The sequence below is a fragment of the Uranotaenia lowii genome, chromosome 2 (assembly GCF_029784155.1).
Source record: "Uranotaenia lowii strain MFRU-FL chromosome 2, ASM2978415v1, whole genome shotgun sequence".
Lineage (NCBI taxonomy): Eukaryota > Metazoa > Arthropoda > Insecta > Diptera > Culicidae > Uranotaenia > Uranotaenia lowii.
This window is the reverse complement of record NC_073692.1, coordinates 140,924,728-140,946,177: the sequence shown is the minus strand read 5'-3', so window position 1 is coordinate 140,946,177 and position 21,450 is coordinate 140,924,728. Positions and strand designations below refer to the sequence as shown.

The following is a 21,450-nucleotide window of genomic DNA, read 5'->3' as shown; positions in this document are numbered from 1 at the left end:
TCAAACGCAGAAGAAGCTGTTTTTGTCAAACCAAAAGCTAGTAAATTATAAGATCAACTGCGGTGTGGAAAATCGGTGTGCGTTTTCACAATGAATACAGCTGTTTACGTCCGAAAATGGTCGAAAATTCACTCAGTTCTGTTTGAGCCTGATGTTTCATTAGTTCACTACTCAAAAGACACCATGGTTGGCACCAATCCAACAAAGTCCAGATAGTACCGAATGCGATGAATCCGCAAAGTTGTCCTGAATCAAGACCGATTGAAACTTTTGAGGACCGCACCAAATCGTATTTGAGAAAACAACCTGCAGATTTTATCGAAAACTTTGCAAAAGACTGGAAAAAAGTGGCCAGAATCATTGCAAATAAGTCTGTTTGGAAGCTAAGAAGCTAAAAGAAGCTTATAGACAACGTGAAAGAAACCCTTAGTTCCTAAATTGTGTTTCCTTTAAATTTCATTTTCAAATTTTTAAGCTTTTCTGACGTTTTAACTATTTACTTCTGCATAAAACAGCCCTCAGGTAACACCCCTTTTAAAAAAATAATTCTTAAAATCGATCCTCCAGAGATCAATCTTTTTATTTCGATTTTTTGGGTTGATCTATCCTGCAACAATTCAGCTGAATCGATCTCGGGAATTGATCTTTTACAGAATATTGGATAATTTTTCTCTGGAACCCCCGATTGATTTTTTTTTATGAATAGTGCGTTGGATAGGGAATAGTCTCCTCTTTAAACTTGCATATTTTCAGAACGGCCAAATTCATTTTTTCTTAAATCCGTTCTACGAGTTTTGGTACCTTATTTCAACCCTCAGTTCAATGTGTGATCGCACGGTGTTGAGAAAGTAGTTTGAACTGCAACTTGCTCGTTTTTTCTCTTGACCCAGTTATTTTGTCACCAAACAACATTCGGCGATCGCCGTAATTAAACTTAACAACCTTCCGAGAACGAAATTGCATAACCCATGTAGCTGAGGGTAAGTAAAGTGGCAAATTAAATCATACACAAAACCACGTCATAAAGTCGTTTGGTAAAAGGTACCTGTCGCCCGCCATCGTCCAATGATGATGATGTTGATGATGGAACCATTCCATTCCTTCGGCCATACTATTTGTGTTCATCAGAACTCATTAAAAGAACACAACAGAACCTGCGGCAATTTATGTATGTTGTTGGAACAACTGCAGGGGACACTCTGACAACACCAGCCACAGAGAGACAGAGCAGAAATCAACCGGACTGTACAGTTAGATCATATTCTGAATGCTTTCCCTGGGCAGAGGAGACACTCTCATGTTATTAATAACTGTTATGAACGTTCTTATTCTTCTTTGTTTCGACTTCCAAGAGTTTATGCTGAGTTTTGAAAATCGATGGAATTTATGTTTACATTGTTTAGAAAAGATGATTCCAAATTAGAAATCAATTATCGTGACTTTTAATTTAGAGAGTTAGAAGTTTATCAAATACGTTTTTGATCATGTCACTATTGAGTTTTTTTTCCTTCATGAAACACATCGAACATCCTGAAACTTCATGTTATTTTATGAAAACTATGAAGCACTTATTGATAAATTGAAGGTACTTGATATTCGATGTTTCACCCTCCTCTAGAAAATTACGCTCAGTCACCGAAATTCCACTAAATCAACCCTAAACGACCTATTGTTGACAACATTGTGGAAGATCATCGATAATATCTGATAATGGCTTCTGTGTGAAATCACCAAGACATTGTTTTGAAGCACATAAATTGAGAGAAAGAAGGAGCCAATGAGGAAACAAACAATGAAAGTTTTCTCGAGTAAGCGTCAAAAATTGCTGACCGCTACTCGAACGCACACATCCATAAAATCGACGCGTAAATGTCCGAGGCCGACAATGGCCAAAGAGTAAAAAAAAAAATCTGAGAGAAAGAAAACTTCCGAAACATGACAGAGAAATGCATTGACAAAAATCAGCCGCCTTCGACAAGTCACACCTTTCTAAATATTCTGCCAACCGTGTCATCTCCCCTTTCCCTTTGGGATGGGGGAACAAAACCATCCATCAACCAACACCGGGGACTGGCGGATGGGACCGACTTTGATTTCTAGAAACAATCTCCCAATATCACTACCTACTGTTAGTAACTATTTTTTTTAATTCTCATGGTCCCTTTCAAAATGGGCGAACTTGGCGCGTGGCCTCCGGCACAAGGTTGCCGAAATCACAGAAAAATCTATAGTATCACAGAATTTTGAGCCACATTTCATCACAGAATCTGTGTCACTGGACACAGAATGTTTGAAATATTTTCAAATTTAACATAATTTCAAAACTCTGGACATTTCTTCGAAAATCTTTGAATTGGAAAAATATGATAAAATTGATAATGTTAAATGATTTTTCTTAATTAAAATGTAAAATAGACGCAATGTGACATGACTTTTGTATGACATTAAAAGAAAAACGCATCACAGAAAACCATCACAGAATTTTTGGGTAAAATCGCAAAAAGTCAGAATTTCAAATCACAAAATTTTTTTTCGGCAACCTTGCTCAGGCACTATGGGAAATGTGAGCTCTACCATCTACTATTTAGGTTTTTTTTTAATAATAAACTAATGATGAACTCCACCATTATTTACTCAATACCTTAAGTTTGTATTTCACCACCCCCGTTTTAGAGAAATCATCTTTTCACAAGAGCCATATATTTTTTTTAATACTAGGGAAGATAAGGGCAAAATAACCACCTAAAAAAGCACGCTAATTTAACCACTGAAAACAGCTATATTATGTGAGTTACTTCATTTCGTGTTCAGACACTTAGAAAGACCATTTCCTATCGGTCTTAAACTTGAAAAAGTAGAAAAAAAAATCTTTAAAAATGCATTTTAAATTTTTTTGCCAAAAACTGAAAATCAGTCACTGTAGGTCCGTAATGAGAACCCCCACTGGGGGAGTAAAAGCACCATTAATCGGGGCACGATGAGCATTTTCTGCCGTAGGATGTAGCAGCGAATTCCACTAGATGATGTCAACTGAGTTATAGAGCTATAACTTGACTTGTTTCATCTGACGATGTGGCCTATTCGTAAGGTGTCGGAGAGATAATCAGAGGGCTCTAGTTCGATTCCTGGTCAAGGTGATTTTTTTTTTCATTTAACGTTCATGATTGATGCATTTTACACTAAACGATGAGTCGTAGATCCATCAAACACAGAAAAACAAAATAATGTTTGTGTGTTGGTAGAACACAAACAATTGACACACACTCATACATTATATTTCTGGGACTTTGTTTGGAGGATGATGCTATAAGCCGTATTATGCAACAATCAAAATAATCGATCATGAATGGTAAATTTAAAAAAAATCACCCCGACCAGGAATCTAACTCAAGTCTTCTGATTACCTTTACGACACCTAACCAATAGGCTAAATCGTCAGATGTGAACTTATCAAGATGTGGCTCTATAACTCAGTTGCCTTCATCGAGTCGAACTCGCTGCTAGATATCACGGCAGAAAATACTCATCGTGCCCCGATCAATGGCGCTCTATACGCCCCGAGTCAACAAATTGAAGTAAAAACACGTTTTAAAATTCATAAGAGTGAAAAATTCAAAATTTAATGATGGTGAAAACTTTCATTTTACAGATCAAGATTATCGAACGATCATAAGAGCTTATTTTTTGGTACTAAAAATTATAATTTAAGTTGTTTTTTTTAATATTTTAATAAAGATGATAAGGAGAGGCTGAAAAATTAATACTAAACTACCTACAAAACCGTTCCTCAGACAAATTTATTCATGAATATTTGTACTTTCATTGAAATAGAAAGAGCTTACAATGCCCGGGTACTCGTTATGCCTTTATCTCCCCTAAGTAAAAAAATCAAATATGTTAGTTCAGTTGATAAATAAAAACTCAACATATTAAATTTTCAACAAAGTTATCAATGATGATCAGGAATGAAAATTCATTTTAGAATGCTTATATAAGGCAAGTAAGATACCTGGTTTAGGGAAAAATAGGTTTACTATACTTTTTGTTTATCTTTTCTGAATGCTTGAGCTTGTCAATTAGTAAGCATTAGTACGGACTGTTAGATTTTTTTTTTCTAAATATTTTTTGCAAAGAGTAACTGAAGTAACGATTTAAACTCAAATAAGCTGAAGTATGCAAATGACGACGTTTTTAAGAAGTAAGTATTTCAGTAAGAAGCATGGCCGTAGGAACGGTGGGGGGTTTTGCCAAGCTAAATATTTTTCGCTGATCTTAAAGCTTTAAATTCATAATCAAATTTTGATGAACAACTGAAATATGTCATTAGTGGCAATCTCGATTCTCAACTTAGTCCAAAACCTCGAAATTTCTTCCCAGTTTCCAAATTCTACAATAGTTTTTCATAAAAAATATCTCACTTGATGATAGTAATTAAGTCCCGAAAATTAAATTCCAATAGTTAGACTCCTCTAACAGACTTCAAATGGCAGACCAGGCTTAAAAATTGCTCAGATTTCGTGCAGATTTTAAAAATAATTCAATCATGATGGGTGAAGAAAAGTAACCCGAAACGTTACGTAAATTAAAAAAGTTGTTTCACTCACCGAAAAAAGTAAATAAAAAAAAATCGTATAAAAAGTACCGGTGATAAACTTTAATTCATTCAATTAAGTCAAATGTTGTAAAAGTAAACACGAACGAATTTTTGGAAGCCTTAAGTACGATTCTGAATCGGCTGATTTGTTTCGATAAAAAAAATTTTTTTTCAAGCGTGTTTCTTCTCATTTTAAAGGAAAAATTCCAAAACTTGCCTGAAAATTCGCCGGATTCTGAAGAAAACTTTGAAACAGTATGCCTGGTTTATGCAAGGTTTTAACATAAAATAGCCCGCATTGGCCCGGCCCGGATGCATGCGGGAAAATTTCATCTAAGTACACCCAGTTTATTGTTTTCAGTTTTTAGTTTAGATCATCTTCGGGATAGAATCCTGGTTTGAATCTTGGTTTTGCCATTAAATCTAAAATATGATAGATTTTTTTATATTCAAAACTCTTTATTTTGAAATCTTGAAAGAAAATACTTAAAATTCAAACCATTTTTAAAATTGGGACTTGAATTTTTAATGCAGAATTGAACTATAGAAAAGTCCAAAATTGAATTTGAAAGAATTTCATCATTCGAGAAATTTTCAAACTCACAAAATCGAAATCGTTCAAATTTACAAGTTCAATAAGGATAAATAATTGAAAATAATTTATATTGATACCCAAAATTCAAAATCAATTAAAAGATTTCTGATTGAAGGTTCTGGTCAAGTTTCGCTGTTTGGTTTTAAGTTCAATGTAATTCCTTTCTCGAATTTAGATTCAGATTTTGAATTTAGCCTCAAAATGCAGATTTCAGACTCGGCGTTAAAATTTCAAATTTGTATTTTTATTCAGCTCGAATTTAAGTTTAATAATCAAGATCAATATATCAATAAGAGAATTTGATTGAGGATTTAAATTTTAGGAGATCACAGTTTCATAACTTTGATTTTTGATTCATATTATATTTTCAAATGCTATCAGAGTTGGTTTAGAACCACAATCCTTGTGAAAATCGAAAATATGGAATAAGATCTATGTTCATTTCAAAAAAATTGTTTTTTGAAAAAAAAAAGTTTCAACTTTATTCACAGCAGTTAATTTTTGAAAAATAAAATTATTGTATTTAATCATCAGGTGAAATTCAGCTGGGAACTTTGTTTATCATTACTTATATTTCAGATTCCTAAAAAAAGGTTCAAACTAAAATTTTAAATTCTATTCGACTTAAAAGAGTAAAAAATAAACTTTATTTCAATCGTTAAACTTTTTAGCTACTCGCATTTCTGAGTTTTTGAGACATTTTCACCAATGCTTTAAATGCTTATACTTAGGGTTTAAAAGAATAAGCTTGTTTATTAGTAAATACAAAAAGTTTTTCTCTAAAATGAAACATAAAAAATTCCACATTTATTCGTTTTATTTCTTGCTTCGATTATAGTTGTTTTAATATCTTTGTGTGCATCTGACGGAGAATAATATTCTTTTCGTTTGCATTATTCAAGCTAAAATGTTAGAGGAAAAAATCCGCCAAATTCTCCCCCCCTCCCCTATGAGTCGGTTCTTCCTACGGCCCTGGCAAGAACTATTTATAAATCGTCTTCAAAATAGTTAAAAAAAAACCCATATGAAACTTTTTATTGTATTCTCAAATTTATTTCTCTTGATTGTTTTTTGAAATTTGAAGAGGTCTTCAAAACTATTTTCACGCTTACATATAAAACCTAAGATATCTTCCAACAAATATCATAAATTTTGTTTTAATATTTAGCAAATTAACTGTTAATATACCCTGAATTAACCCTTATAAGGAAAGCAAGCCTGGATTAAATCTGAATAGTTTAATAGTATCACAAATCTGTCAAAATACCCTTAAAAAACCCTTATACAGTAAGAAAGCTTTAAATTGAACTAAATACTTTAAAAGATCTCAAACTATTCCGAAAAAGATCTTCCTCAAGAAAGTAAAGTGGAAAGCTAGACGATATGTAAACAAACTGATGGTAATTTTTCAATAGAAGTTTTTTCAGCTCAAACGAAATTGCACTAGATTACAATGTGTGTAAGAGATTGGGATCATATTTCTCAAGGGTTTTAAATTAACATAGGGGTGAGTTTTTATTTTACGTTCCAGCCTCGTTATTCACCCATATGGAAGACAAGACAAACAAAGTTTAATCAGAAGATTGGGCATGGTTGTGGTTTTCTTAGTGAATCTTTATTCATTGGAAAATGTATCGAAAAATTGCAAAACGTACATACTAAGCCGTAAGCCGGTAAGCCGTTGTATCTTTTTCGAAAAAATTATGATATCATCTCTTTGATACCTTATGTTTATCTTATACTTTCCATCACCTTCGAAAATTTGTTTATTTTCAGGTACAAAGATGTACCAAGAAGATGAATTCATAATATTAGTATTGATGAAATTATCTTACTTTAATGGCTTTTTCATAGCGTTCATAAAAGAAAATCAATATCATTTTAAACAATAACGTAAGAGACAAGCAAAAATACCTTCTTGGAAAACGGAGAGGTTTGATGTAGGATTGTTCGATCTCCGGTAAAAGATTAATTCCTACGATCGGTTCACCTAATCGGTTCCAGGATCGATCCGCATAGAAAATCGAAGCAATGATCTTTTAAATTTTTGTGAGGGATGCTGCCTGAGGGCTGCCTTATTCTGAAGAAAATAGTGAAACACGACAAGAAAGCTTATAAATTTGAATATGAAAAGTGTGAGCAATAAAAACTGTATGTTTTCAAATTCAACATCAGAATGTTAAACTTTTCATGACTTCGGTTGAGTGTCCATGACATATCAAAAACAGGATAAATTCGAATATGAAACTTGAAAATTTCGATAAAAACTTAAATCTTGAGCTAAGAAAATTTTTTTAAACGATAATACCAAGGCTGAGTAAGCTTTCAAGCGACCGTTCAACAGAATTTCTGATAACTGACTTCTGATCTGATAACATTCATAAAAGTTAAGGTTTTTCTCAAGAGTATAGAGCTAAAAAACGTCGGTCTCGATTATATTTATGAGTGGCATGGTAGCACCAATAATGATAAGACGTCTTTCGGATGGTGTAGGTTTAACAATTCTGCATGAAACTGAATCTCATAATCTCCGGAATTAAAAAAAACTCTAATAATCGGAAGATTAGATCGAAAAAAATCCAATATAATCAATTTTTTAAAGGCATGAGAATAAAACCACAAAATTGGAAATTTAAGTTCAAAAGATCGATCTCGCAAAGATTCATCCAAAGTCGACAAATCTTTGTTCGATTTTTGAAATTTATTTATAAGTTTTCCCCAATTTTGGACGGTTTTTTTGTAAGGCGCATTTTAATTTCGGCTTTTTGAAAAACTTCATTGGTAAAGCTAGAAGCTCAACGTTTTTGTAGAACATCATGAGGCCTAACTTTTGTAATTTTTTGTAATTCTTGATAATTTTGATAACTTTATTAAGCTCATTATTTATTTGAGTCATAACGATTCGATTTGATGAATATATTTATAAACCCGCTATTGGATAGAATTTAGTCAATCAAGCTTATTTTTCTTGTCACGAGATTTTGTTGCCTTAGATTAGTTCTTGGTAAAGCCCTCACATATGCTTATGGTTTGCCTGAATCTATATATATAAAAAGCAATTATCTGTATGTTTGTTTGTTTGTTTGTTTGTCCTCTATAGACTCAGCCGTCTTAAGAGCTAGAGGTCTGAAATTTGGCATGGATACTCATTAGGTCCAGGAAGGATGAAAAATGTTTTCAGATTTTTGGATGACCCCTTCTGAAAAGGGTCGTCCATACAAGACAAATAATGTTTTCGCGATATTGACGTTATTTTTCGTCTGATTGTGTTGAAAATTTGCACATGAGAAATTTAAAAGACGAGCAATCGATTGCAGTTATCAAATTTAGGGTCAGGGGTCGGCCAAAGGGGTCCTCCATATTCACTGATTAATGTTTTTGCGATATTGGCGTTATTATACACCGGTTTCTGATGAAAATTTGCACATGAGTGTTTTGAGGGACGAGCAATCGATTTCAAGTTTTGAATTGTGGATCAGAAGTCGGCTGAAGGAGTCGTCCATACCCAACTTTAATGTTTTTGCGATTTTGACTTTATTCTACATTGGATTGAGATGAAAATTTCCGCATAGGAGTTTTGAGGGACGCTCTTTTGCTTTCAGGTTTCAAATCTTGACTCAGGGGTCGGCAAAAGGGGTTATTATCTGTTCACTGTTTTTACGATATTCTCTTGATTGAGCATAGAATTGTAATGAAAATTGACACATGGGAGTTTAACAGAAAAGATAATTGATTTCAGGTGTCAAGTTTTGAATCGTGGTCAAAAAAAAAGGCCGTCCATGTCAGTTGCTCACTGTTTTCGCGATATTGTCGTGATCATGCATCGGATTGAGATGAAAATGTTCAGATGAGGGTTATAAACTATGAGCAATTGACTCCAGGTAGCATGTCCCGTGACAAGGGTCGGCGAAAAGGGCGTCTATATTCACTGTTCACTGTTTTCAAGTTCCTTACGTTATTTTACACATAATTTGAAAAGAAAAAAAGGCACAAGGGAGTTTTGAGGAACGTAAAGTTGGTTTCAATTATCGAATTTCGGGCCAAGGGACAGAAAAAGAAGGTTTCATTGAAAGTTCAGTGTTTTGTGCAATAATTTTGTTGGAGGCAGTTAATTGATACCAATTTAAGTGTGAAGGTCAAGCAGAAGAGCCGTGCACATATAGAAATAGTACATGTTTCTGCCATAATGTCTAGATTTTGCAACCGATCGAGAAGAAAACACTCTCACATAAATTTTAATAAAAAGCCAATCAACCGTTTAATTTGAATTTCAAGTAATAGTAATAGTAGCAAATTTAAACACTGTTGAATTTTTTCCCAAAATTGTCGAAAGAATGTTTCGAATTCATTTTCTAAACTCATTTTGACGTACCAATGATTTAAAGCGAAACGAAGTTCGTACGGGATCACCTAGTATTTTATATAAAACTTGACAAAAGCCGGGTTTATTCTCATTCTCATTCAAAAATCAAACATAAAAAACAAATAATGTTGTAAACATTTATCAGTTATGCGTTCAAAACGGAAATTTTTAAAGCCATTTTTAAAAAAATAATCATGGAAGGTTTTTTGAAAGCCTTAAATACGTTTTTAAATCTGCTGAAAATTTATAATGAAGAGTTTTTTTTCTAGTTTTTTTTATCTTGGTTTTTGATGAGTAATTCCTAAGTTTTGACCGACCGTTTTGAAATTAAATACCCGGATTTTACCAGGATTTTTAGATAAAATAGTCCGGATTTGTCCGGCCCGTATAAGTGCTGATAAAATTATGGCAACCTTATTTTATAAAGAGTTTTTATTCTCGTCTAGAAAACTTCGTGTAGGTGAGCCTTTTTGTATTTTTATGCCGCAGACCGTGGCCTAGAAGATAACGTTTAAGTCTTTTAAGCCAGAGGTCATGAGATCAAGTCTCGGCCACGGAATTCATAGTACTATTGCCGTGGGCTGGTGGTGTTAGCCACTCTGGCCATTAGTCTTAAGTAGAATTTAGATCTCTTCCAAGAGCGTTTTATGGAGGAACTTACATATTGAATTTAAACAAGGTTTAATAGCTCCCTTGTAGGTTTTTATATAACTTGATTCGTTACTTGGGTGAGTTGAAAAAAAAATTTAATTTGATTTTATGCCATGTTAAGTCTAAATCTGCATGTTAATGGGGTTGGGTTTAAGAGAATCAAACATTGTAAAAATTTTATTGTTTTTTTTTCAATTCTCCAATTGATCACCCTTGTGTGAAATTCATCATTTTTTTCCTAAACTTTGGGTATTTCGTATAAAAAGTTGTTTAATGAAAAACTAAGGCCGAAAATCGCGAATTGAAAAATAAATTTCAAAAGTGATAAAAAGATGTTTTCGATCCAATTAGAGAAGGACAATTATTGTAACTTTTAAAAGAAACATTGATGCTTTGAAATTTTTAAAATTCTGTTTCAATATATTCATACATTCAACTTTTTAGAGATGTGCCATATTTTCAACACACTATACACTGTTAACCAGAGAAAAGACGTTAAGAACTTGAGTGCAATCTTTGCTTCAATTTTGGATATTCTCCAGAAGTCCAACTATAACAAAACTAGCCAGGAAACCAACAATAGTAATAGCACCGTAGAAACAACATTTATTTAAAACTCTACCGAATAAATTTACCCCTACAAAATTATAACTCTGGTGAGAATTCAAATTGAAATTCAAATCCCATGACACTTTTTCATAGTTTTAACGATATTACTTACAGTCAAACTATAGTGACGAAGAAATCTAAACAGTACACTTTTATAAAAGCAAAAACAACGATGAATTTTTTAAGTAGAGTTAGATATAAGATCACACATCACACACAAATTTATAATTTATATCATATTTTAAAATCACTGAAGATGATATTATGCGATATCGAAACGTCGGTTAAAAAATAAACTTCGTTTAATTTGGAATTTATATCAATAAAAAAAACCTGATTGGAAAACAATGTTTCCGGTTTTCAACTTATTAATCAGAGTTACTGTTTTGATCATTAAACTTATGATATTCATGTTTGTTTGCGATAAAAATGTTCGTTTATCTAGATGTGATGGGATGGGTTTATTCGTAAATTTTTATATTAATAAAATCATCATATTTGAAAGCAAAAGCTAAATTATCAGAAACGATAAAAAATTGAAAGCCTGCTGATAACAGCAAATGTTTATAATATTCAAAGCGTAAATTTCTTATTTAGGGCAGATTAAAAACCAGATCCTTATAATTCTTTGAATGCAGGGATTATCTTAATTTCAAAATGATTTCCGCTGATCAGTTGAGCAGTTTCTATGCATCAAAATAAGATAGATCAACCTTAACATTTGAGTTTACAGAAGCTCAACTGTACGCGTGATATTTTTTGTTGAAATGCGTAACATAACTTTTTGAATTTAAGATTTTTTAATTCTTGTAATAACATTTCTCTAGTATCATGCCATATCATGAAATCGTATTGCCTTGAATTGGTGATGTTTATTGATTATTTAGCTGAATAGTTCTAGGAGCTGCACAAAGAAGTATGTATCTAATGGAAAACGTAGGCCAAAGCCTGTTTATCTTTGTAAAATGGCTTTCAATATTATTTTCATCGTTTTAAATGATACACAATTTATTTAGAATCACACTTTCATATCTAAGTTTTTTAGGCGTTTTAGATCAGAAAGATCATTCACTATAACCTCATAAATATTTTGCTTTCAAGAAAATGCGATACAATAAAGTCGATCAACTATCAGTAATGACGAAAATAAACATTTTTCAACACACGAACCAAACACTACGTAAATGCATAATATACTCGCTATCTTAGAAAAAGTTAGGAACAAAATTCTTTAAAAATTTTAATTCAAAAATCAAAATAGCTCGAGTTTCTTTTGTAATTGTTTGAGGAAGTTATAAGCATTCGTGTGACATGAGAAATTTTGACAAGTGGAGCCCGGAAGATAAACTTATACACTTATTGGATGTACCAATACGAATACACTAAGCCGATGGTTAAAAACTGACAATACTGATATGCAACAAACATCAGAAAACTAAAAATTTCAGTCTGAAATGCCTAAAATTTTTATATTTTTTTAAGTTTCAATTTTTAGCGATTATTAGAGATGTCACCTGTAATTTTGGATGCTGTTGTTGTTCGGCAAGGCAGTTAATATTGATTCAAAAATGATGTTCTAATTAGTCCGATGTTTCGATGGTTATAAGCATCATCATAAGAGAATTCTAAAATTATTTTATTGTAACTAAATCATGCCAAAAATATAAAAATGGGTTTATACTGCTTACAATCAAATAGTTTTTGTGTGTTTTTTTGTGAAAGCTTATTTTACTTTTGCTCTATTTTTCCTCTTTATTCCCTGTTTGTTTACACTGAAAATCAGACAAAATAGTATTAAATTTTAAAACCAATGTTTTTTTTATGTTATGAATTTTATGGTTTTGTCCAGATTTTGGGATAAAATACATTCGTGTGCGCCGTTTCAGCCCGATTTGCGCAAATGGGAATACTTACCCAACATAGCTCAAATTGATCATGAGATATCACATTTAGGTCATGCAGATTTCAACCCAAATAGGAGGTTACAATCTACAAACTTTTGCTAGTTTTAACATTAAAAGTTAAAAAAATGCTTTTGATTTCGGGTTTCAACAATACGAAAGATATGATTCTATTTTTTAAGATTCTTTTAATTGTTGCGTTAGTGCCCCAGAGTGGTAAAAACCTGAAAAAAGAGATTGTTTATAAAAGTATTTAACAGTTTTTTTTACTAATCTTCTGCAATAGTGCATTCCTAAATACTTTTCAACTTATTTCACCCGAAACCGCAACCTTGTCGGCGGAAAAATTGGTCCGCTTGTAAGCAAGTCTCTAATTAGTGGGATCAAAATTGCTCAATAGGAATGTCCGAAGCGGGTCCAGGCAGGGTCACCTTTCCCTTTAAACGAAAATCCTGTAACTCCCTCGGGAAGAAAAACAGGCCAACGGAAGAATTCCTTCACTGAACCCGAAACAAATGGACTGCAGAAAAAAATCTCTTTATAAAACCACACCACTCCAAGGAGAAAGAAAGTTGAACCCGCGCGAGTCCATCTCAATGACGAAGACGACGACGCGTTTTCTCCGTTCGCCAGTCACCCATCGACTGGGTGTGCAAAAGTTTTTTTTCTTTCTTGAGCTTTCTTCTTGGTTTTGGTCCTCTTTTTCTTGTTGCTTCGCCGTCGTCATTTATGCGATTCCTCAGCGATTGGGTCGAATTGCTGAGCGATCATGATTTTTATGTTTCCCGTTTCGAGCCCGGAGTTCTGTGAAGGAGTTTTCTCCACAACTAACACACAATCCAAACCACACATATTGGTACATCTTCGCTCTCTTTCTCTGGCTGGTCTTTCCCGGGGTCTCTTGAATGGACACACTGACTGGAAATTCACTGCCACTGATGTTGGGACCTGCGAATGGATGGCGGTTCACCTCGAACAACTCGATCGGTTTGTCCCCCTTCTCCGGAATCTGGTCCGACCGCCGATCAAGTCCGAGGCCGAGGCCGAACGTGGTTTCTTAATTTAGTTCACAGTTATTTCTTTCCACTTGAAAGTTGTTTTGCATCTTTCCCGTTGTCCGACCCAACTGATACCTGCCCTGTTTCTGAAAACTCTTTTTCTCCTTTTCGACGGTTTCAAACTGCCACACTTTCAGGTGTTTCTTCCCCCGAAGATGAAAGCTTTCAGTTTTATAAATCATAGAATGCACTTTTTAAAGTTGACAAATTGCACAATTTATTTCGATCCTATAGGACTAAACATGCTTCTAAAGAAAGGGATATAATAAAAGACAACTCACTTCCGATTGGAACTCCCAACTAAGCCAATACCACACAGGACGTTGGAAAAACTCCACTTCCACAAATCCAGGATTACACACTGTAACTGATTTATGACTCCAGTCGCATAAAATCTTCTTCCCGAACAATGTTTCTTCGACCACAAAGTAGGAAAGAGGTCACACTGACCTAAACTTTACAGACAGCTGCATTAATTCGAATTCGTTACACCAGGAACCACTCGAATCGAACACACTACACCGGAACAATTTAATCGACCAGGGTTCAAATTCGGTCAAACTTCCCGCTTCCGAATAGTCCAAAGACTAATAACGTTCAGCCGAACGACGAACAACAGATAGCAAAACACTGAGGAGCAACAGAGCCCAACAGATGAAAAATATTAATCAGTGAAAAAAAAACACACCAACTGAGAGCTGCACAGAGACCTGCAGATCCTCCCAACCAAACGAGCAGCGCCAGAAGAGAAGACCTTGACACTGAAGACGTTAGACGGGAACTGACTGAGCAACGTCGGCGGTCAGGCCCACTGACTTGCTAGCTGGCTGGGTCCAAAACATGATCAGCCGATTCCGTGCCCGGGTGGGTTAATCAGCGAGGAGGGCCTCCGACTCCGGCTTGACGGTGTGGTTGTGTTGTGGGTTCTGTATGTGTGCTCACAGCAGAGAGGTGGTTCATTTGGTTGGAACCCATAGAGCTCGACGAGAAGCATGTTGTGAAAGAAACTGCCGAATAGGCGCTCTGGGAAGATGCGCTGTGCTCAGGCGAGAGTGAGAAATTGTGCGGAAAACTTGGTTCATCGCCCGGGACAGAGTTGCCAAACTAGGGTTCGTCGCTTAAAACTTTCAAGCGCGCGCTTAAGTCTCTAAAGACTTTTTAAAATTAAATCATTTGTTATTGCACAAAACATTCCTGATGTTATGTAACGTCCATTCTATTACTGCAAGGAATCTTCTAACGGGCCCGAAGAAAACCATCTCATGTTCCGGTGAGAGAGGTGTTCGCTTCAATGATCCTGACTACATGTCCGAGACTTATGATTATAAAACAAAAAATTTGTCAAGTCCAATTGATGCTCAAATTTCCCTAGAATGTGATGATATTCTTTCTAAGTAAAATGTATTTGAAAGTTCTTGTGAGACAATTATTGATGAACTTCGATTGATTTTCAAAAAAATTGAAAAATATGAAAGCCCTGGGGGATGATGGGATTTTCTACATTCTTATTAAAAAGTTGCCTGAAAGCACTTTACATTTTTTTTGTTAAAATCTTCAACAAATGTTTTCATTTGACTTATTTTCCAAATAATTGAAAAAAAAATGCCAAAGTAACTCAAATTTTAAAACCTGGAAAAAGTGCTTCAGAGCCTTCAAGTAATCGACCAATTAGTTTGCTTCCTTCTTTAAGTAAACTATTTTAGAGAGTTATTTTGAATAGAATGATGATTCATGGACATTTTACTATACATCAACTTTTGAATGTAACTAATATGATTAATGCTAGCAAATCTGAAGGTTATTCAACTGGTGTTGCTTTTCTAGACATTGAAAAACCATTTGACAGTGTTTGGCACAAAGGTTTAGTAGCTAAATTAGCTCGATTTGATTTTCCTGTATATCTCACCAAATTTATTCGAAATTATTTGAATAGATGAACTTTACTTATAAGCATTAAAAATTAAGCTGTGAAAAGACACCCATTTGAGCTGGTGGCCCTCAGGGTAGTATACTTGGGCCAATTTCCTAACGCTTCCAAAAGTCAACTTATTTTATTTCCCCATAAGCCAAGACCTGACTAACAACGTTTAATTTAACATCATGAGCAGACTTAAACTGCTGGGCTAATTTTTGAGCTTTTTCTGCGTTAGTGAAATGAAGTTTATCTCCATCTTTCAAAGTAGGAATTGGCTTCTGGGGCTTTTACAGAATTTTAGTTAATTTCCAAAATGGTTTTGAGTAATGTTTTATGTCCTCTAAAATTTTTGCAAAAAATTTTTGAAAGTTGATTTTGAAGGGTTTTCAATGAGACTTTAAAATAAAGAAAAAGTAACTGGAAGGTTGTCTGAAGGTCCGCATGAGAAACTAATTGACTACAATGCTCGCCTAAATTCGTGAGAACCAAATCAATTTTGGAGGGCCTTTTAATTGAAGAGAAACAAGGAGGACGTCTAAATTTGAGATGACTTTTGATGACAACAGCTACACTTTGTCGATCAAGTCGATCATTTCTTAAAATTCAAAAGAAAGCATTGCTTTTCAAGTTATTGTCTGGCTTCAAACAAAAATCAGTGATGGCAGCAATAGGTATGTATTGAGTTTTCAAAAATAAAAAGAATTCATCGTGGTTAACCAGCAAAGATCTAGCGTTCTAATCCATACTATTAAAAAAATTGTTTGGATCCATGAGGAAATCGCAAAGTCTAAATTATTTTGTAAGCACAATGAAAAGAACATTGAATATTTTTTTCAAAATATGTTGGATCACTTCCATCAAATTTTGTTGCACCATTTTTTGTTTTTCCTCGGAAATTTCACCCAGATCAACTAAATTGTTGGAATTGAAAAATGAAGAAGATAAGAAGTTTTTGCGAAACTGGGCAGTTCAATAAAAAGGATTTTTATCCTTAAAGATTGATTTTTTCCCCTCTTCAATCTATAAAAGAAAAAAAAACAACAAAATAGTTTGAAAAAAAATCTTAGTAAAAATATTAAATGATTACTCAAAAAACGTGTCCATTTGGCTTGCCAGCAATGTCCAACAATCACTTATCAAGATGATCACCTCCGATTGAATGCGCAAAATGACATAAGTATAAAAACAAATGGGGATGAATAAACCAATTGGTTTAAAATCCAAAAAAAAAAAAAAAAAAAAAAAAAAAAAAAAAAAAAAAAAAAAAAAAAAAAAAAAAAAAAAAGTATAAAAACAAAGATCACAAAATTTAAATTTCAATGTTTAGTACCAGTCCCGCTTTGGGCCAAACTGGAATCAAAATAATTCCTCCATAGTAAATTTTAAAGCATTTGGGGTTTGTTTTTGGAACATGCATAAAAAGCTAAGAAATCCCTGAGAAAAAAAAATAAATAAAAAAATAAAATGCTAAGAGTCATACTTGACAAAGTTGAAGCAACAGAAAAAAACTGTCCAATAAACCATTTTGGCTAGGTTGAAGAAATACAAAATTGAAAAAATTGACTGAATCAAAGCAATCGAAAGATTCCTTTTCATTCAACCACGGTAAATGAAAAGTTCATATACCAGTATTTCGATAGCAACTTACTACCTTCTTCAGTGAACGTTTTCGATTGATGAATGTGTATCGTTTCCCTCCCTTATATTGTCCGGGTTAGGTAAGCTACTACTAGGTAGCAGAAACCTCCGAATGCTCGGCAGTTGTGCCGTTGTCTGTTTTTTGGGTCTACCTACCCTATTCTGGGTGTTTTCTGGTAGTGCTAAATTATTTTCTACCCGTTTTTGGGCATTGTCAGGTAAATTATTGTATTTCTTTTTACCTAAGAATTTGAGCAACCAAGTGTGCCCCGTTTAAGAGATGAACTGATTTTTCATTGAAGATTTCAATGCTTTCAGCAACATCCAATTTAAGCGAATTACTATTCAAAGACCGGATCAGCGAAACATTTCCTCGATCAATAGAGTGACCAGATTCACACATGTGTAAAGCTACTGCAGATCTAGGGTTCTGTGAAGGAAGAATTTTCTTCTTTGAATCAAATCTAGCTATATATAAAAACGGGTATAAAAACCAAGTAGGCTCATAGCACAACAGAGACAAAATTGACAAAATTGACAAAATTGATAATGTTGATAAAGTTGATAAAATTGACAAAATTGACAAAATTGACAAAACTGACAAAATTGACTCGTACTCAAATACCCACCGAAGTCAAATTTGGTTTTATTTGCTGAATAAGTTTTCGGGTGCTGTAGAAAAATGTATGGGAGGACCCTTCTTCCTAAAAAATTTCCCACTGGAAGAACGGAGAATGTTATAAAATATCATAGAAACATTTCTCGTATTAAAATATCTTCCCACGCTAAATTTGGTTCCTTTTGCTTAATTAGTTTTCCAGTAATGCTGAAAATCTTTAAGGAGCCCCCTCCCTACTTCCTCTCTCAGCACTGAAAAGAAGGAGGGGTATCAAATATTCATAGAACTATTACTTGTACCAAAATCGTCATTCATCCAAGGGCAGAATCCTTTTATTTTGGGTAAAATTAAAACTTCCAAGAGTATTTTTTTATGGGATAATTGTGCAGATTGATCACATATTCGTTTTTTTCTGGCGTGTAGATGTAGTAATTAAAATTCATGTTCTACCGTGACATGAATATGATGGAATCTTTCCGAATAGTAATCGATAAATTATATCCCAGAATGCTCAAAGATAATATCACACGCGTTTTGAGACAAGTTCCTCGAATAACGATCACATCAATATTATTTACGTACTGCTCGAGTACAAAATTTATACCATCGACTTTGTATAAAATGTTTAAACCTCTAGCATTCAGTTGCATAAGTCGCAAAGAAAAACTAGAGTTGTTGTGTTTTATTTAAAAATTCCTTGTTGGACAATAATAGGTTAAACTCTATAATATTTTTTTAAATAACGGAATAACCCTTGATTTTGTACTACAAATCAATGTTCACAATCTATCTTTAAAATTATGTCCAAAAACTTATCCAAAAATAAGAACAGGGACTGCATAACTTCATCACCAACCAGTAGAAATTTTAACCGACAGGACAAAGTAACTAATGGTGAGCATACCTGGTCCCGCGCACCTTCGGGTATTTCTTTCACCTCCAACTACTGATACTCCGTCAAATGCGTATAAGTGGAGTAAATCGACGCTGGAAGTCGTTCTGCAAGTTGCGATTAATAACTGTATTTCCATCCGGTTATATTTTTTTCTGCTGCTGCTCATTCACCTTCTTGCTGCATTCTAGTTTTTTTGTATTCTCTACGCCTGGACCGACAAACCATTAATCTATCAAAGCGCTGAGAAGATGGTCAGTTTGGATGGAGAGGTTTTTGATTTGTTGGAAAAGTTTATCATAGCAGTTGATGAGTTTTTCAGTTGCTTTGAGAATCAAATTTGGCAAAGTCTAAAATATTTATAATTTTATAAGAAAAAGGGATACCTTCGTTTCATGTTAAAAGTCTCATGACGAAAACTACATTGCCCCACTAATCGGAACACTTTCTTGAGTCATGTTCCACTAATCATTGATCTCCATAATATTGGTTAATCGAACAAGCAATCATGGGCCAGAAAAAAAAAGATCACAGCATCCCCTCAGAAAGAGGTCCCTCTAACTAAAAACATTGCCACGGCATACACAACGCAGACTAATTGCAGTTGGATCCTATCGATCCGGGGTCAGAAATTTCCAACAGGCAGCATCGGCCGCCAGAGGAAAGCTGATAGGCTATTTAAAACTATTTTCTACACTCACATTACCGGACCGGCCCCTCGCATTGATCTTCTGCTGCTTCGGGTGGAAGCAACAGACGAGAAAAAAAAACATGCTCTATCGCTTCCAGAGTCATCTTAATACCATTTGGATTTTTTTTTCTTACTATGTTCCATCCAAATGGAAAGTCGTGAAGCAGCCCTCCCGGATGGGCCAGTCTGCTCCCGAGAGGCAAAGTATCGCATATTTTCATCTCGCGCATAGCATTAATTTAATGCGCTGTGACCTGCATATTTGCCGGCGCTGCCCTCGGCTCGAGTGAACTGGATTATAATTGATTACCGTTGGAGCGCTCGATGAGTTGACAATTTTTAGGATGAATGAAGTGTAATCTTCAATTTAATATTTTTTCATATTGGTTTTAATAACAAAACACTGTCTACAAATATTTGCATAAATTTTCTACTTCAAAGCTGTGAAATCGGAACAGAGTTTTGACAGAATTCGCTCGATGTATTTCATTTCAAATCAGCTCTGTCAGCTCTCAGTGATGTTTGAAAACGAGTTTTCCCGCGGCGATAATTAGATCTCCTCCAGCAATTTTCTACACCCAGTGCAAAAATTAAACCAGCTCTAAAGAATGCGAACCCATCCATCGAATGAACCTTCGTCTACCCGGTTTTTCTTAGCCAGTTTTCTTCAAATCCATTCGCGCAACGGCCAACAATTTAACTTGATTGCTTCAGAAAGAAAAAGCAGTTCACTTGAAGACTTAGGACCCTTGTCTACGATCTAGGATGATGGAAAGGAAATGCATCACACACACGCACCATAATCTTGGTTGCTTCTTTTTTTTTGTAACTTTACCACAAAGTCCGCCCTAAGCTCCGACAGATGAGAGCGACGAGAAAGCGTATTACTGACCGCCTAGTGGAGTTTCCTATCGTTTGCAGATCAAATGTCGTGACCAGGTTCTGGCACATGCAGCATGGTTTACTCGAACGATGTTGTCGTTGTTTTTGCGCGCAGCAACTTTGAAGTGACTTTCTGCATCGTATGGGAGAACTGTACAAGACGCACCAGCGAGGTAAAATGGCCCATGCCTTTCTTTCTCAAAAATACAATAACCTTTGGCTCCGAATGGTGTTTTTCTTCATTTTTATTGTAGCAAATGAGCTTTTTCATCATTTTTTAGATGAAAAGTTCACAAAAACGACTTTAATTCTAAGAAACAGAAGGATTAATGGATTCTGCCTAAAACTTGTTTTTTGGTTAACATATAAGGTTTTATGGTAAACCAATCTGCGCTATCTCATTCAACTGCAGCTTTTCGTTATAACACTCGTATGCACTTTCGAATGACTTTTAATATTTTATTATATTTCACTAACTTCCCACAAATTTTAACAAAAATCAATCATATCAAAATTGGGGCAGAATGCCCGCAAAACCACGTGTTTTAAGCTCAAATTTTGAATGCAGTTAACTTTTCAGAAAAAACCAAATGTTGAAACTTAATGTCTTTCTGTTGATTTGCTGACTCCCAAATTACGATAAGAATGCATAATTATAATAAATTTCGTCCTTGTTTGAGTTTAAAAGGTGCACCAATATTTGACTCGAAGAAGTTATCTGCCGCCATGTTTGCCGCGATATCAGTCAAGAAATTGAATTCCATTGCCTACCTGAAGGCGTTTTACCTATAAGGATATAAAAAAGTGAATTTTGAACAGCAACATTTTCGTTAAATTAAGCAATAATAAATGATTCTTATCAAAAGTATGGTTAGTTTGCAAAAATACGATGAACATGTAATAACAAATTTGATGTTTTAATTACTATATTCCGTATAATCATTGTTCCATTTCTCACCACCCAACCGGTATGGTGCGTTCTGTCCACTAGTTTTGGCGTTCTACACCGCGGCTTGTTTTCTGGCTGTTTAAGATTTTCACA

General features: G+C 34.3%; 1 protein-coding gene across 4 annotated transcripts in view; it reads right to left on the bottom strand.

Annotated features, from left to right (window-relative positions):
- Positions 1 to 14,538, bottom strand: part of LOC129745297 (serine proteinase stubble-like) — a 219,415-nt gene extending 204,877 nt beyond the window's left edge. For all 4 annotated transcript variants that reach the window (XM_055738278.1, XM_055738279.1, XM_055738280.1 and 1 more), the window contains exon 1: positions 14,053 to 14,538. The gene's annotated coding sequence lies outside the window, so the exon portion shown is untranslated. The remainder of the gene's footprint in view (positions 1 to 14,052) is intronic.
- Positions 14,539 to 21,450: the final 6,912 nt, after the last annotated feature.